Source organism: Mesoplodon densirostris, chromosome 4 (assembly GCF_025265405.1).
Source record: "Mesoplodon densirostris isolate mMesDen1 chromosome 4, mMesDen1 primary haplotype, whole genome shotgun sequence".
NCBI classification, from domain to species: Eukaryota; Metazoa; Chordata; class Mammalia; order Artiodactyla; family Ziphiidae; genus Mesoplodon; species Mesoplodon densirostris.
In genome coordinates this window covers 150,704,181-150,720,347 of record NC_082664.1, presented here as the reverse complement: position 1 = coordinate 150,720,347, position 16,167 = coordinate 150,704,181, and the positions used below count along the sequence as shown (strand labels likewise).

The following is a 16,167-nucleotide window of genomic DNA, read 5'->3' as shown; positions in this document are numbered from 1 at the left end:
TACTTTGTAATTTTAACTCCCATTCAAATACTCCCAGCCCTAGAAGCTGCCGTTGATCCCCCGCGACTTTTTTTTTTTTTTTTAAACATCATTGTTAGAGTATAATTGCTTTACAATGGTGTGTTAGTTTCTGGTTTATAACAAAGTGAATCAGTTATACTCAGAAGGGACCGGTCACGGCGCTCCCTCATCCCTGGAGCCCCCGTCATGAGTTTGCAGAAGAGACTCTTCCCTGGAAGGGAGAACGGTGAGTGAGGTTGCTTCTCAGGGGCTTCACGGGGAGGTGGGGATGAAGGGTTTGACTCTTCTTTTGGACACAGAGAGGTGGAAACCTAGGGAAGCATAATTTTGCTTATGCCGTGTGGTGTGGTGTGTGTGGTGTGTGTGTGTGTGTGTCTGTGTGTGTGCACGTGTGTGGTGCAGCGGGACACAGCCCCTCCCAGTCTGTCTGCGTTGTCCTCACAGAGGCTGGCTGAATGCTCACTAGGCTGCTTGGTGGAGGGGTGAGAGGTGGATGTATCACAGGACCCCCAAGGGGTATGAGAGTGAGCCCTGGCCAGGGCAGCTGCTTTCTTTCTACCTGCCCATTTTTCCTCTGAGTGGTCCTGGCAACGCTCAGGGGGTGGGGATATCAATATCTAAATGCCCAAAGCTGTCAGGGTCCCCATGGCTGGGCTCCGCTACTAGCAGGATGCAGAACAGAAGGGGGAGCTGCTCAGCACCTGGGGGAGACCGGGGAGCAGGTCTCTGGAGCAGGGGGCCCCCTGAGCCTCATGGATCTGAGCCCTGGGAGGGGCACCAGGTACCCTGGCCAGACTCCCTGCCTTGCTGCTGGTACAGCCCCGTGGATCAGATCATTTCTTATGACAACCTCCTTCTTTTGCTCCAGAAGCATAAACAAACAGGCATCAGGGAAAAGGATTTTAACCCCTCAGCCCAGCTTTTAAAGTCAACACTTGGCAAAACTTCAGGTCTGTTGTAACTTTGGCATAAGAGAATAAACACGTGGTTTTCTTTAAAACGGAGAGCAAGGCAAGTCAAAGGCACATTCTGACTTTTTCTGCTCCAGGAAGATATGACAAAGATGGCTAGAACCCTGGGATCCATTTGGTTAGGTTCTATTAAAGAATTCTCTGGGGCCTCCCTGGTGGCGCAAGTGGTTAAGAGTCCGCCTGCCGATGCAGGGGATACGGGTTCGTGCCCCGGTCTGGGAGGATCCCATATGCCGCGGAGCGGCTGGGCCCGTGAGCCATGGCCGCTGGGCCTGTGCGTCCGGAGCCTGTGCTCCGCAACGGGAGAGGCCACAACAGTGAGAGGCCCACATACCGCAAAAAGAAAAAAAAAAAAAAAAAAAAAAAAAGAATTCTCTGAATTCTGAAGAAAGACAGTGGAGCACAGGGGCCAAGAACCCGGGCTGTGGGCTCTGGCTACCGGGGACGAAATCTTGGCTCTGAGATGAACAGGCTAGTTGTTGTGGGGAAAGGTATTTAACCTCGCTATGGCTCAGTTTCCTCCTCTGCAAAACAGGGGTCATAAATTCCTACCACACAGGACTATAGAAGCAGTAAATGAGATGAAGCTGGTGAAATGGCCCGAGCAGCATCTGTGCGATACAGAGAACGTTTCAGCCCCCAAAGCAGTTGCTCCCCTGTTCGCCTGTCGTGACACAGGAACCCTCACAGAGCACCCAGCCCTTGGGGATGAAAGAAGGAGTTCTCGAGGGTCCCAAGTGGCCATGGTCTCCCTCTCTTGCAGAAGGTGGGCCAAGCTTCTGAGATAAAGTACAGGATGCACTGTACTTTATCTTACACTGGGGAATCTTTGAGGACTGGACTTGACCTGGTATTTAGTAGGTGCTTGATGTTTGCTGAAACCATTTTATTCATTTTTATTTCCATGGGGTCCTGCCACTTCCTGTCCCTGGCTGCATCACCATCTTTGGTTGGGTTTCCCTGGTGCGTGTAGGAAGTTCACTGGAGAGTGTCCCTGGGCACCTGGGAGGGGTGAGGGAAGCAGAACTGGACAGAGGGAGGAGCTGGGCTGCTGCAACACAAGCCTCAGCCAATCCAGCTGATCCCATGGGGCTTTGTACCCTTGCAATGACCCATCACTGCATGTGGGCTGCCCTGGGGAGAGGCCGCTGCCTTCAGCTGAGGGTAAGTCCTGGAGAGAGGTTCTGCTCTGAGCTGTCCCAGGCAACCTGTGTGCCAGCTGTGGGAATGAGTACTCAGTCCTGGGGCAACAATCCACAGCATCACTCCTCGACGGTGATCAAGTCCCTTCTTTCCTGAGTTCAGCAGCTGGAAGGTTGGGGGTTCAATGCACGGACACCTGTTCAGTTACATTCTTACACAGCACTGTGACCTTGGATAAGCCCCTTCCCGTATCCAGGGCTCACTGTCGCTGTCTGTAAGGTGGATGGAAGGTGTTTAGGAGAGATGGTCTCTAAGAACCCTTCCAGCGCTGCCTTTCCCCACGTGCAGATTCTGAGCATGTGACAAGGTGGTTGGTTGTACCCCCAGCAATAGTCGGGTCACGTGATCTCCTTCACAGGTGCCTCCGTTCCTTCCGGCAGAAAAATGGAATCAAGATATACCTGGGGGCCCTTGTGAGTCCCCATGGCCAGCTGTCAGCAAGGAGGGGCCGGGCCTGTGAGATGCAGAGGGAGGGTCTGTGTAGGGCTGGAAGGCAGGGGGTGGGGTTTGAGGAGAATTCTGCTGTGCTTTCTCCCACCTCACCCATGCTGTTCTCCCCAAAACAAAGTAAAACCACATTGGATGCTGCCATCCATCTTTAATGGTAAAGAGGTATATAATGTTGCCTGGGACAGGCATGGATGTAGCTGGCTTTATTTTATTGCCTTTCCCACCCCACCACCAATTTTCTATTTATTTTTCAATCTACAAAGAGTGAAGTCACTATCTCAAACACTTGGAATTCATTCTCAACAGATTATTTATTTAGAGCAGTCTGTGCTTCAGGCATCATGCTGGGCTCTGATGATATGATGGGAGACTTGAGATAAACAATCATACAAGCATCAATATAATGACAAGAGGGTTAGTTTTTTTTTTTTTTTGGAGTATAGTTGCTTTACAATGTTGTGTTAGTTTCTGCTGTACAGCAAAGTGAATCAGCCACACATATACATATATCCCTTCTTTTGTGGATTTCCTTCCCATTTAGGTCACCACAGAGCATTGAGTAGAGATCCCTGTGCTTTACAGTAGGTTCTTCTTTCTTTCTTTTTTTTTTTTTTTTTTTTGCGGTATGTGGGCCTCTCACTGTTGTGGCCTCTCCCGTTGCGGAGCACAGGCTCCGGATGCGCAGGCCCAGCGGCCATGGCTCACGGGCCCAGCCGCTCCGCGGCATATAGGATCCTCCCAGACCGGGGCACGAACCCGTATCCCCTGCATCGGCAGGCGGACTCTTAACCACTTGCGCCACCAGGGAGGCCCTTACAGTAGGTTCTTATCAGTTATCTATTTTATACATAGTAGTGTATATATGTCAGTCCCAATCTCCCAATCCATCCCACCCCAACTTTCCCCCCTTGCTCTCTACGTCTGTGTCTCTATTTCTGCTTTGCAAATAAGTTCATCTGTACCATTTTTCTAGATTCCACACACATATGTGTTAATTTACAATATTTGTTTTTCTCTTTCGGACCGACTTCACTCTGTACGACAGACCAAAGAGGGTTAGTTGCAATGAGAGGCTCTAACCAGGGAACCGGCCTAGTCTAGTGGTCAGGGCGGGCCTCCCTGAGGAGGTGCCCTTTGAGCTGTGTGCAGGTGTGTGGGAATGAGGTCAGGTGCAGAGGTAGGGAAGCAAGCTCTAGGTAAAGAGAACAGCGTGCCGAAGAATAAGGATGAGAAAAGAGAACTGTCTCAAATCTTACGAGCTTAACTTTGTCACTGTGAGCTTTGTAAGCATCCTTCCATCCAGTCTGTTTTCCTTGCAGAATCTTTTAAAAAATCATCCTGGTGACTTGTTAGCTCAGGGGAAAAGAGATTTTGCTGGTGAGGCCAGGTCTCAACAGCCCTCTCTCCGTGTGTCAGCCGTTTCTCTCTGTTCCCCACATCTGGTGGCCAACCCCCGAGGGTGCCTCCTGGAAATCTCTCTGCAAATACTAGCACCTCCCTCCACCTGGGCGCTTTCAGCACCAGGCGCTGATTTAGGACCCTGATGGGCACGGACTCACTGCATCTTCCTCCCACAACCCTATGAGGCCAATGCCTTGCCTTTATCGTACAGGTAAGCAAAAATGAGGCCTGGGGAGCTTATCCAAATGGTGAGTGGCAGGACTGAGATTTGAACCCAGGGCAGGTATGTTTCATTCTAAAGCTTGAGTTCTTAGCATGTGGCTGAAAAATAACAATAGTGATCCTGAGGTACATACAGACTGATTTCCGTGCTGACGTTTCCACTTGGGGTTAGGGTTCTCAGTTCCTGCGAAGTTTTCAGAACCATCACCATTATGGCCCCCACATTATCGACTCTTTAGCTTGCTTTCAGTTGTATTTTTTCCAAAATCTTATTATTAAAAACGTTCAAACATACAGGAAGGTGGAAAGAACTGTAGTCAGCAAGCACATACCCACTATCTAGCTTCTACAAGTAACACTTCTTTTGCCTTCTCATGTGACCATCCTCCCCTCTATCCATCCACACATGCATCCATCTTATTTTTTGAATATATTTCCAAATAAGTTTCAGGCACCACTGTACTTCATTTCTAAACAGTTCAGCATGTATGTAATGAAATCAAGTTCAGGATTTGACTACTATTCTTCTTTTAGGTAAAATTTACACACAGTGAAATGTACATATCTTATGTGTACCATTTGATTAATTTTTTTTTTTTTTTTTGCGGTATGCGGACCTCTCACTGCTGTGGCCTCTCCTGCTGTGGAGCGCAGGCTCCAGACGCGTAGGCTCAGCCGCCAAGGCTCACGGGCCTAGCTGCTCCGCGGCACGTGGGATCTTTCCGGACCGGGATACGAACCCGTGTCCCCTGCATCGGCAGGCGGACTCTCAACCCCTGCGCCACCAGGGGAGCCCCCATTTGATTAATTTTGACAAATAGATACACCTGTGTAAGACAAACTCTTAGCATGGTGGGAACATTATTCTTACCCCAGAAAGCTCTTCCATGCCCCTTCTCAGTTGCTTTCAGTTTTTCCTAATAATATATAACATGTCACTAGATTTAAGGGCCTGGTTTAATAAAGTACAGAACCTGCTTTGTCCTGCCTTGGCCGTGAGGGCAGAACCCTTGGTGGTAAAGGCTCCCAAGTCTGCTGGGGAGGCCTCACAATGGGTTCAAGTGCAGATTTTGGCTGGGGTTTTGGGAGAAGGGGACAGCACAAGCAGAAGGTTTTGGGGAGCTGAGGCGAAGCAGATATAGTTAGTGGTGCAGACTGGGCATGGGCTTAGGCTGGGGCTCTGGGGTCTGTCAGGGGGTTTAGGCACAGGCCAGGATGGAGGAGATGGGGCAGGACCTTGGGAGACTGGACCTTGGGGAGAACCATGCCAAGGCTCTGTATATACTCGTGTGTCCTAGGGCCTCACGGGGGGTCCCCACGGGGTCAGGGTGAGAGGGACCAAGCTGTTTTCACTGGGGCTGCCTTATATTTCCTGATGCAGTCCAGACGGGTCCAGGAATTGGAGCCAGTATGTGCATCTGTCACTGGGAAAATGGACACAGAAGAAACCAAAATGGGTACCATGCAGTGTAGTGCGGATACGTTTCGAGCGTCTGAACAGCTGTGATGGAATGAGATGGAAATGGAGAGGGTCCAGACGCAGGGACTTGTGGCTCCTGCACCCTGCATTCTGTCCTTCCCACTGTGGATGGCGTCTGGGGCATCGCGGGCGGAGTGCTCTTGCAGGAAGGCAGCGCTGAAACTTGTGGAAACACCACCACACATCAGGCAGTGACAGCATTCTTATTTAAGTCTTATAATCACGCGTGTTACAAAGGAGAAAACTGCAGCTCAGAAGGGGGCGTGGCTTATCCCAGGTCACACAGCCAGTCAGCAGCAGCCTCGTGGTAAGAGCTCAGGCCTCTGGACTCCTGGACCAGTGCTCTTCCCGCACATACCCTGCGGTGGTGCGCATATGCATACCTGGGCATACATACCTGGGCATGCATCCGTCTGTCTCTATGTCTATATTATATCTGTGGCTATGCATCTGACCACAAAGATCCCTCTCTCCCTCCTTCCTCCTGCCTTTTTGCCCTGTTTCTTTTCTCCTTCTCATCTCTTCCTCTAACAGGTATTTAACATCCACTTTGTGCCAGGGACTGTGTAGGGCGAGAGAGAGAGAGAGAGAGAGAGAGAGAGAGAGGAGACACAGTCCCTGGCATCAAGGATCTCACAGTTACCGGGTAAGACCCAGACGAGAGAGCTTTGCGTGTACAGAAGAGCAGCTCCTTTTTCCATTCATCTGTTGATGGACATTTAGGTTGCTTCCATGTCCTGGCTCTATGTGGTACATATATACAATGGAATATTACTCAGCCATAAAAAGGAACGAAATCGGGTCATTTGTAGAGATGTAAATGGACCTAGAGAGTGTCATACAGAGTGAAGTAAGTCCGAAAGAGAAAAAAAAAGATCGTATATTAACGCATATATGTGGAATCTAGAAAAATGGTAGAGATGATCTTATTCGCAAAGCAGAAATAGAGACGTAGAGAACAAACATATGGATACCAAGGAGGAACGTGGGGTGTGGGAGGAATTGGGAGACTGGGATCGACACATATACACTCTTGATACCATGTATAAAATAGATAACTAATGAGGACCTACTGCATAGCACAGGGAATTCTACTCAATGCACCGTGGTGACCTAAATGGGAAGGAAATCAAAAAGAGGGGATATATGTATACGTATGGCTGATTCACTTTGCTGTACAGCAGAAACTAACACGACATTGTAAAGCAACTATACTCCAATAAAAATTAATTAATTAAAAAAAAAGAAATTGCATTCTCCTCTCCACCACCCCCACACCCCCCAAAAAAGAAGGGAAGCTCCTAATTCCATCAGTGAGTTGGGAGGGAGGTATCAGGGAAGACTTCCTGGAGGAGGTGACTCTGAGCCAAACCTTGAAAAACACAGGAGAGCTGGCCGGGAAGCAGGGGCTCTGGGAGTTAGAGAGCGCAATGTGTGCCGAGGCGCGGAGGTGGGAGAAGGCACGAAGAGTCTGGAGGAACTTCAAGTCAAGGGAGACGAGTCTGCGACCTCGGGCAGGGACTGAAAATTTTTACTTATTGAGTCAGTCCTGTCATGACAATAACAAACGGAGAAAAGAAAACAGGGATTTCTTCAAATTTAAAAATGTTGCTTTCTGATGCAAGGCAGGAAGCGGCATTCCTCAGATAACTGTGTGGGCAGGACTGCAGGAGGGGGACTGGCAGCCTCCCCGGCTGGCCAGGCTTGCTCCACCTCGGCTCGCCCGCCCCTTGTCCAGTGTGAACACGCTCTGGAGGGGGCCGGGCCCCCCGGCTGGGGGAGCTCCGGCATCCTGTAAGAGCCAGAAAAGACGGGGCACTTGACTGTCTCCACACCCTTGGACCGAACACACGGTTCCTGCCAAAATCTTACCAAGCGGAAACATCCCCAGCGCCCTCTCCTCACCCTGGGTGTGTCATGCATTAATACCTGGCCTTTTCTTGTGGCCTGGTGAAGGGGAAGCATGCTGTGCAAACCATCCTGATCTTGACCTTGAAAAAGTCCCGCCCAGACACCAATCCTCCCCTCCTGGTTTGGTGTTTAACCCTTTCTCAACCTCCCAGCACTGCCGGGGATGGATAGGGATTTCCAGATTGCTCAACTTGGCATGGTTTATTTATTCAACGTTTATTCCAAGGGCCAGGATTGCCTGGACTTTGTTGTCAGATAACCTTGGGTTCAAAGGCTGGCTCCGTGCCTTGGGAAAGCCATTTTAGGGCCCGTGCTTCCTCTTTCTCCCTTCCTCGTCCGGAAAATAGGGATAAGGAATAGCACCAACCCTACAATTAGAGTTGGGAGATAGATGCCGCATTGTCAGTACTTAGTGCAGTGTCTGTCTTAGTCACAGCAAGTGCTGCACAAATGACACTTGTTCCTATTATTATTATTATTACTATTTTTGTCCGCACCACGCAGCATGAGGGATGTCAGTTCCCCGGCCAGAGATCGAACCTGTGCCCCCTGCAGTGGACGCTCCGAGTCTCACCAGTGGACCGCCAGGGAAGTCCCAGTTGTTACTATTATTCATCAGTCAAGGTTCCGTATCTCCAAGTGTTTTTCTTCATCCCACAGCTATGAATGAAACCGAGTGACTCTGCTTGTCCAATCCAAAGGGTCATTGGTGCTCTCAGAAATGAACTCTTTTCCCTTGCAGAGAACATTCTCACCCTGTCCCCATCAGTGACCTTGAGAGACTAGGAGAGAGCGTGTGAATATGTTTTTTAAGTTCTGTCTAAATCTGAGACTAATCACATAAATGAGATGAAGAAAATGTCTGCCAGAGCTCTCTGTAAACGCCACAATACAAACGAGTGTAGAAGCTCATTACATGGCATTAGTCATTTATTTATTCATTCGGTTTGGGGTTGATTCATTCAGTAAGTGTTTACTGAGCCCTTCTGGACCAGGCATGTCCTAGGACTGGAGACCCTGCAGTGAACAAAGCTGGTGAATTCCTGTTTGGGGTGCTTGACCGTAGATGGGGCACAGAGGTACAGACTAGAGACTGAATAGACTACAAGACACCTTCAGATGGTGACGAGTTCTATGAAGAAAAGGAGACGTGATGGGGAGTAGCTGGGGCCTAGTGTAGACAGGGTGGAGAGGAAAGGCCACATTTAAGATATCAAGGCAGGAAGGAGACAGCCATAGGAAGATCTGGAAGTGGGAAATTCCTGGAAGAGGAAATATCTTGGACAAAAGCCTTAGAGTGACATGGGCTTGGCTTGTTCAGGAAAGGGGAGACTAAGAGGGGCAAGACCATGTAAGTCTTTCCCAACGTGGTAAAGAATTTGGACTTTATTTTGAAAAAGCAATGCAAAGCCTTGGGGAGGAGTAATGGGTGGGCCCCAGGGCTTTTAAGGGCAGTGGCACATTGCTCTGCATGACACAATAATGGTAGATACGTGATGTTATGCGTTTGTCAAAGCCCATAGAATATGCAACCCAGAGAGCGAACCCTGAGGTAACCCGTGGAATTTAGTTAATTACAATGTCTCAGTATTGATTTATCAATTGTAAGAATGTGCCACATTAATGCAGGATGTTAATAATAGGAGAGACCATGAGTGGAGCATACGGGAACACTGTACCTTCTGTGCAATTTTTCTGTAAACTTAACACTGCTCTAAAAAAAAAAAATCCTTTTTTTTTTTTTTTTTTCCGGTACGCGGGCCTCTCACTGCTGTGGCCTCTCCCGTTGCGGAACACAGGCTCCGGACGCACAGGCTCAGCGGCCATGGCTCACGGGCCCAGCCATTCCGCGGCATGTGGGATCTTCCCGGACCGGGGCACGAACCCATGTCCCCTGCATCGGCAGGTGGACTCTCAACCGCTGCGCCACCAGGGAAGCCCCCCCTTTTTTTTAAATAATAAAAAAATTGTTTCAAAAAGCAGTGCAAAGTCCTAGCAGGGTTTTATGTAGATGAGTGCCATGATCCATTTTATATTTTCAAAAAACCTACCTGGTTATTGTGTGGAAATAGATTATGGAGGCCCAGTGAGAAAGGTGAGTGTGGTAATCAGGCAAGAGGGAATGGTGGTCACGTTAGGATGGTGGCAGTGAAGACGAAGAGAAGAGGATGGATTTGGGATATCTTCTGGTAGGGCCAATGGGAATTGCTGATAAATTGGATGTGACGTTAGAAGAGAGAAGGAGGAGAGAGAAGGGGCGAATCACGAGAGAATCAGAGAGAAGGAGGAATCCGGATCGGAGGGCTTATCCTGGCAGGCACTTTCCTGAGAGCTTTACAGTCATTACCACATTTAGTCTTACAGCAACCCTGTGAGGTAGGTCCTAGCACAATAACCGTCCAATGGATGGCTAAGCCAGTCCCCAGAGAGGTGTCCCTTATTGCCATAATCACGCACCTGGCCAGGGACAGACGCGAGACATGAATCCAGGAATTCTGGCTTCAGAGCCTGTGTTCCTAACTCCTTGATACGGTTTTGTTTTGTTTTGTTTGTTTGTTTGTTTTGCTTGGGCAAATGAGTGGGAGATGATGGTGACTACCAAAATATGGAGGTCTGGGAGGAATAGATTTTACTGGGGGAAATCAAGAGTACTGTTTGATGGCATAAATTCTGAAATACCTGTTAAACTGTCAGAGGACATGTTAAGCAGATGATAGGAAAAGAAGAGTTTAGAACCCAGAGGAAAGTCCAAGGCTGGGATGGGAATTTGGGAGTTGTTGGCACATGGGCTGCTCATACACGCCAATGGGACTGGCTGCAGTGGCTTGTTAGAATCGTGTAGTGTATTAGTGATGAAATATTACTTTGAAAGGATACAAGCCCAGAATGGACACGGTGAGGGACAGGAAGGCCAGAGGAAGAGCAACATGGTCTATAAGGAAGTCAGCTAGACTTGTCATATAAAGCAGAACCTTTGGTTTGAATCTGCATGTAATGTAGGGTGGCAGGAAGAAAGGAAGAGCTCTGGAGGAGCAGTCAGGAGACCAGCAGTTCCTGACTGCCTGACCTTGACCAAGGCCATGCAACTTCCCTGGGCCTCAGCGTCTGCGTCCATAAACGAGGGTGTATGAAGAAATGGCAGAGTCCTGCTCTCAACCTTGTGTGATGTAAGTTGAAAGTGCTAAATGGGTCTAGGATATATTATCATTATATTATGGTGTTCCATTTCTAGTTGGAACTGTTCAATCATATTCTGCATCATGACAGTACAGTTCTCATGACCTAAAGTTCACAGCATAAGGAATCCCTGAGGATTTTCAAAGAATGCTAGATGCTCCTGCTCAGAACTCTGAGCAGGCCGGTCAGTTTGTTGGATTATTGTGCCCATTTTATGGAGGAGGAAAATGAGGCTCAGAAAAGTAAAGGGACCTGCCTCAGTTGGCAGAGCTGGCCTGTGCAGAAGCTGGGGTCTCCACCCTGCTCTGACTCCAATCCCTGCCCTCTTTATCTTGCTACTATTTGATCAGAATAGATGACCCCGTTGTGGTGTTTTAAAAAGAAAGCACTTTGCCTTTTGCCTTCTGACTATTCTGACTTGCTACAGCAAACATGTATTACTTTTGTATTTGAAAAAAAAAAGGCGGGGGGAAGTATCAGAAGGAAATACAGACATACTTAAAAAAAAAGAAAACATCACCGTATAAATAGAACTCTTGGTATAATCCCAGAATATGCTGGCTCTCCAGGGGGACACGATGCAGGAAAGGTCTCCTGATCACATGCACTAATCCAATCCTGATGGGACATGCAGAAGTGTCTTGTCACTTTATGCCGTGATTTCCAACACGCTCTATGTATTCTAGTTTAGGTCATTGGTTACGAAACTTTAGCAAGCCTCAGAATCCCTTGTTAAAAAGATTTCTAGGCTCCATGAGCTGGAAGGACCAACACATTGAGTGGCCTTTCCCCTGGAATGTCCACTTCCTCCCAGACCTCGCAGGCAGCTTGGCCTGTGGCTACATCCAGGGGCTGTGAGGCTGCTCTCACACCAGCAGCTGTGCGCCCCAGAAAGGCAAGCAGCTGGTCCTAGTTGCTCCATCTCTAAAATGGGTACAAAAATAGCACCTACTTCATGGAGTTGGTGAGAGGATAAAACCAAATAAAGCGCTCATCAGAATGTCTAGTACACAAAAAGTTATCTGCATATGAGAGCCCTTCTTTATATAATTGAGAATGGAGACGCGTGTGCATGTGTGTGTGCACACATGTGTGCGAGTACGTGGGGGGGTCACATGGAGGTGAAATTTTTTTTTTTTTTTTTTTTTTTTTGCGGTACGCGGACCTCTCACTGCTGTGGCCTCTCCCATTGTGGAGCACAGGCTCTGGACGCTCAGGCCCAGCGGCCATGGCTCATGGGCCCAGCCACTCTGTGGCATGTGGGATCTTCCTGGACCGGGGCACGAACCTGTGTCCCCTGCATCGGCAGGTGGACTCTCAACCACTGAGCCACCAGGGAAGCCCTGGAGGTGAATTTTGAATGATTTTCATGCAAAGGCAAAACAGATAATGCTGCAAAGAGCACATGGTTATTTCTTTTTAATGTTTTTACTGTTTGATAATTTATGAAACATTTTAGATACTTTATTACATTTTTGCAATATTCTTGCTATGTTATTACATTTTTGCAATATCTGTGTTGACAACATTAATGAAGAAATCCATGGATAATCGAAATTATTTTGATGGAAACTTGAACCACTTCCCTAAAGAAGTAGATATAAGAATAATTATCAGAGAGTGATGTTTTAATTCATTTAAAGCACACATTGAGCTGTGACAGATGCATGAAGGTGCCAAGGTGAGGGAGACATTTGCCCAAACCCTCAATCTCCTTGGTGTCTTGTATTCCAAAAACAAAACAAAAGCATATGGTTACTTCTCACAGCAAGAATTTGCAGAGCTGTTCTCAGGGGCTCCCTCTCCTGTTGTCTCCTTCCCTCTAACAGCCTGCGGTGGGAGTTTTTTATTTTTTTGGCTGTGTTGGGTCTTCGTTGCTGCACGCGGGCTTTTTCTAGTTGTGGTGAGTGGGGCTACTCTTCTGTTGTGGTGCGTGGGCTTCTCATTGCGGTGTTTTCTCTTGTTGCAGAGCACGGGCTGTAGGTGCTCGGGCTTCAGGAGCTGCGGCATGCGGGCTCTAGAGCGCAGGCTCAGTAGTTGTGGCACACGGGCTTAGTTGCTCCGCGGCATGTGGGATCTTCCCGGACCAGGTATCAAACCTGTGTCCCCTGCATTGGCAGGCGGACTCCTAACCACTATGCCACCAGGGAAGTCTCACGGTGGGAGTTTTTAATTCCATTTGGCAGATGAATAAACCAAAGCTGAGACGTGACCAAGATCCCATAGGAAGACCTTGGCCAAGCGTGGCATGTAGCTTGGGCGGGCCCCATTTCTCACCCAGGTGGGGCTCTCCCAGTTGCATCTTCTCCCCTTTCTTCAGGCACTAAATGAGCTTGCCTATGGAGACTGTCAGGGCGCAGAGGGCAGACTCCTTTTTCTGGAACAGGTCCTGGAGGGCACTGATATGATACAGTCTCCACCATGAGGGAAACCACCCTGTGTCCGTAAAGGTCTGGGCAGGAATGAATTCACCTTCGGAGAGTGAGCAAGCATGTATCATCTGAAAATGGAGAGGCAGGGGACTTCCCTGGCAGTCCAGTGGTTAAGACTTTGCCTTCCAATGCAGGGGGTGTGGGTTCGATCCCTGGTCAGGGAGCTGGGATCCCACATGCCTCAGGGCCAAAAAAACAAAACATAAAACACAAGCAATATTGTAACAAAGTCAATAAAGACTTTTAAAAAATGGAGAGTAATATTCCATTGTATATGTGGCACATATATACACTGGAATATTACTCAGTCATAAAAAGAAACGAAATTGAGTTATTTGTAGTGAGGTGGATGGACCTAGAGTCTGTCATACAGAGTGAAGTAAGTCAGAAAGAGAAAAACAAATACCGTATGCTAACACATATATATGGAATCTAAAAAAAAAAAAAAACGGTCATGAAGAACCTAGGGGCAAGACGAGAATAAAGACGCAGACGTAGAGAATGGACTTGAGGACATGGGGAGGGCGAAGGGTAAGCTGGGACGAAGTGAGAGAGTGGCATGGACATATATACACTACCAGATGTAAAATAGATAGCTAGTGGGAAGCAGCCACATAGCACAGGGAGATCAGCTCGGTGCTTTGTGACCACCTAGAGGGGTGGGATAGGGAGGGTGGGAGGGAGATACAAGAGGGAAGAGTTATGGGAACATATGTATATGTATAACTGATTCACTTTGTTATAAAGCAGAAACTAACACACCATTGTAAAGCAATTATACTCCAATAAAGATGTTAAAAAAAAATGGAGAGGCAGGAAGTGGATTCAGGTACAGGTGACAAGGCGTAGAAGGGAGGCTGTGGGGTCTGGGAAGGGCAAGGCTGGCCTCCTCACACCTGCGCTACCAGATCGCCCCCCAGCCTTTCTGCCAATGAAACAGCCTGGGCAGTTGATCCCCGGGCCCCAGCCTTGACTGCACTGCGGGTGTGAGCAGAGCAGGCAACACTGACCGAGGCCCAGGCTTCCTGCACTTTAGAAGTTACTCCACTGCACCCCAGACTCAGCCCTGCCGTGTGGAACTGCCCCCTACACCCACTGACAAAGGCAGCTTTATCCCCAAAGTGCTTCCCTTGTGACCGTGGGCCTTGTTCCCACAGTAGTGGCTGGATCTCCAAAGCCTTGCATGGAATTCCCCGGGCTTCCTACGAGTCGCACCTACACCCTCATTAAAGCCCCCAGTCAGCCCTGAAACATCTGGTGGTGAGCAGAGGAAAGCATTTCATTTGTTAGAAGAGAGGGCCACACAGAAGTCCCAGCCCGGCACGTACAAACAGCTCACAGAGACCGTGCTTAGGAGAGATGTGTGGGATGGTCATTAAGGGGCAGATGGGTTAAATGTCACCCTTAGATCAGGCTCTCCAAGGGGACATGCGGGGGAAAAGCACTCTGGTCATGCAATGAGAATCCTGATAGGACACACAGAGCGCCTTGTCCCTTTGTGCCGTGGTTCTCAACATGCTCTACGTAAGTGAAGTCCTCGGTTCTCAAACTTGAGCAGGCACCAGATGATTCTGGAGGGCTTGCAAAAGCAGAGTGCCAGGCCGACCCCCAGAGTTTCTGATTCCGGAGGACTAGGTGAGCCTGAGAATTTGCATTTCTAGCAGAAGTTTCTATGGGCTCAAACTTGTTACATAACTTATTTTTTCCAGTGATTTCCTGGAGGCATCCCTTTTGATGCCCACAACTGGCTTGGGGACCAGACTAGCTCCTAAGAGCCAGTTTCTTATTTTAAGGACAGCCTGGCATAGAGAGGCAGCGTGATGCCATGAAAAGAGCCTGCCTGGGCTTTGGAGTCGGGTGGATCTTGATTAGACTCCTGACGTGATACCTTGCTAGCTAGGTGACCTCTGGGAAGGCGCTGGATTTTGCTGAACCAGTAGTGGGCTATGACCCAGGGTCACCAGGTCTGGCACATAGTAGGTGCTCAGTGAATCTCTGTGCAGTGACCTTTTCACCTGTAAAATGAGTATGGTAATATTTACAAGATGGACGGCGAGATAGTGTGAGCTGACGTCATGCCAGGCGCTTTGGAGGCACTGTGTTTGTTACCTTCCTGCCCTCCCAGCCACTTCCAGGTTATCCAAGGAAGGCAGGGGTCAACTGGGACCCCAACGAGGAGCCTCGCTGGGCTCTGGGGTTCTGGGCGGCACTGGCCTCCTGGGTGTTCTCTGCCAGCCCAGCAGATGGTGGACTTTGTTCTGAGCCGAGCTTCCCAGCGCTGGCAGCCCGGCCTTTTTGGACCAAGCGTCTTCACACAGAGAAGTCAGATGGCTCAGGTCGGGAGTCTCCAAGTGAGCCGGTGCCAGGTTGGACACATTTGCCCTGAGTCACCTGTCCAGAGCAGGTTGTGAGAACATTGTCCGACTCACAGCATCCCAGCCATCAGCGCCTGAGATCCGATTTGAGACCAGCCTCTGAGTGAGAAAGGAGCATCCATTTCTCATTCTTTGCCGGCTCTGACCCAGGCCCGGGCCCTGGCTTTCCTGGGATAAATGGTTCCGTGGTCCCGGCTGGGCAGTTGGAGAGCAAAGCCAAGGAGGGGGCAGCCCCAGGGGCTGTGAGCAGAGAGGTAGGTGGGCCCGGGTGAGAGAAGTTCCCTCAGGCAGCGGTTCTGACCAGGTGGCAGTTAATGGACGCAGGAGGCTGGCTTCTCTGACCTGCATGGGGACGGGGCCCGGTTGCTGGAACTTGGACTCCTGTTTGGAGGCTGTGCTGGGTTGGGCAGCAGGGGAAACGGTCACTGGGGTAGGAAATCGGGTGCCACCTTTGGTTGCAGAGGGAGGGGGGGAGGAAGCCGTTTGGGAGGTTGGCATGGGGAGAGGGCTGTCACTTGTCCTCG

At 49.3% G+C, this 16,167-nt stretch overlaps 1 protein-coding gene across 1 annotated transcript in view; it reads left to right on the top strand.

Annotated features, from left to right (window-relative positions):
- The first annotated feature begins 235 nt into the window (after positions 1-235).
- The window catches only part of IL16 (interleukin 16), a 107,797-nt gene continuing 91,865 nt past the window's right edge, over positions 236-16,167 (top strand). Inside the window, exon 1 of the mRNA XM_060095361.1 lies at positions 236-247. The gene's annotated coding sequence lies outside the window, so the exon portion shown is untranslated. The remainder of the gene's footprint in view (positions 248-16,167) is intronic.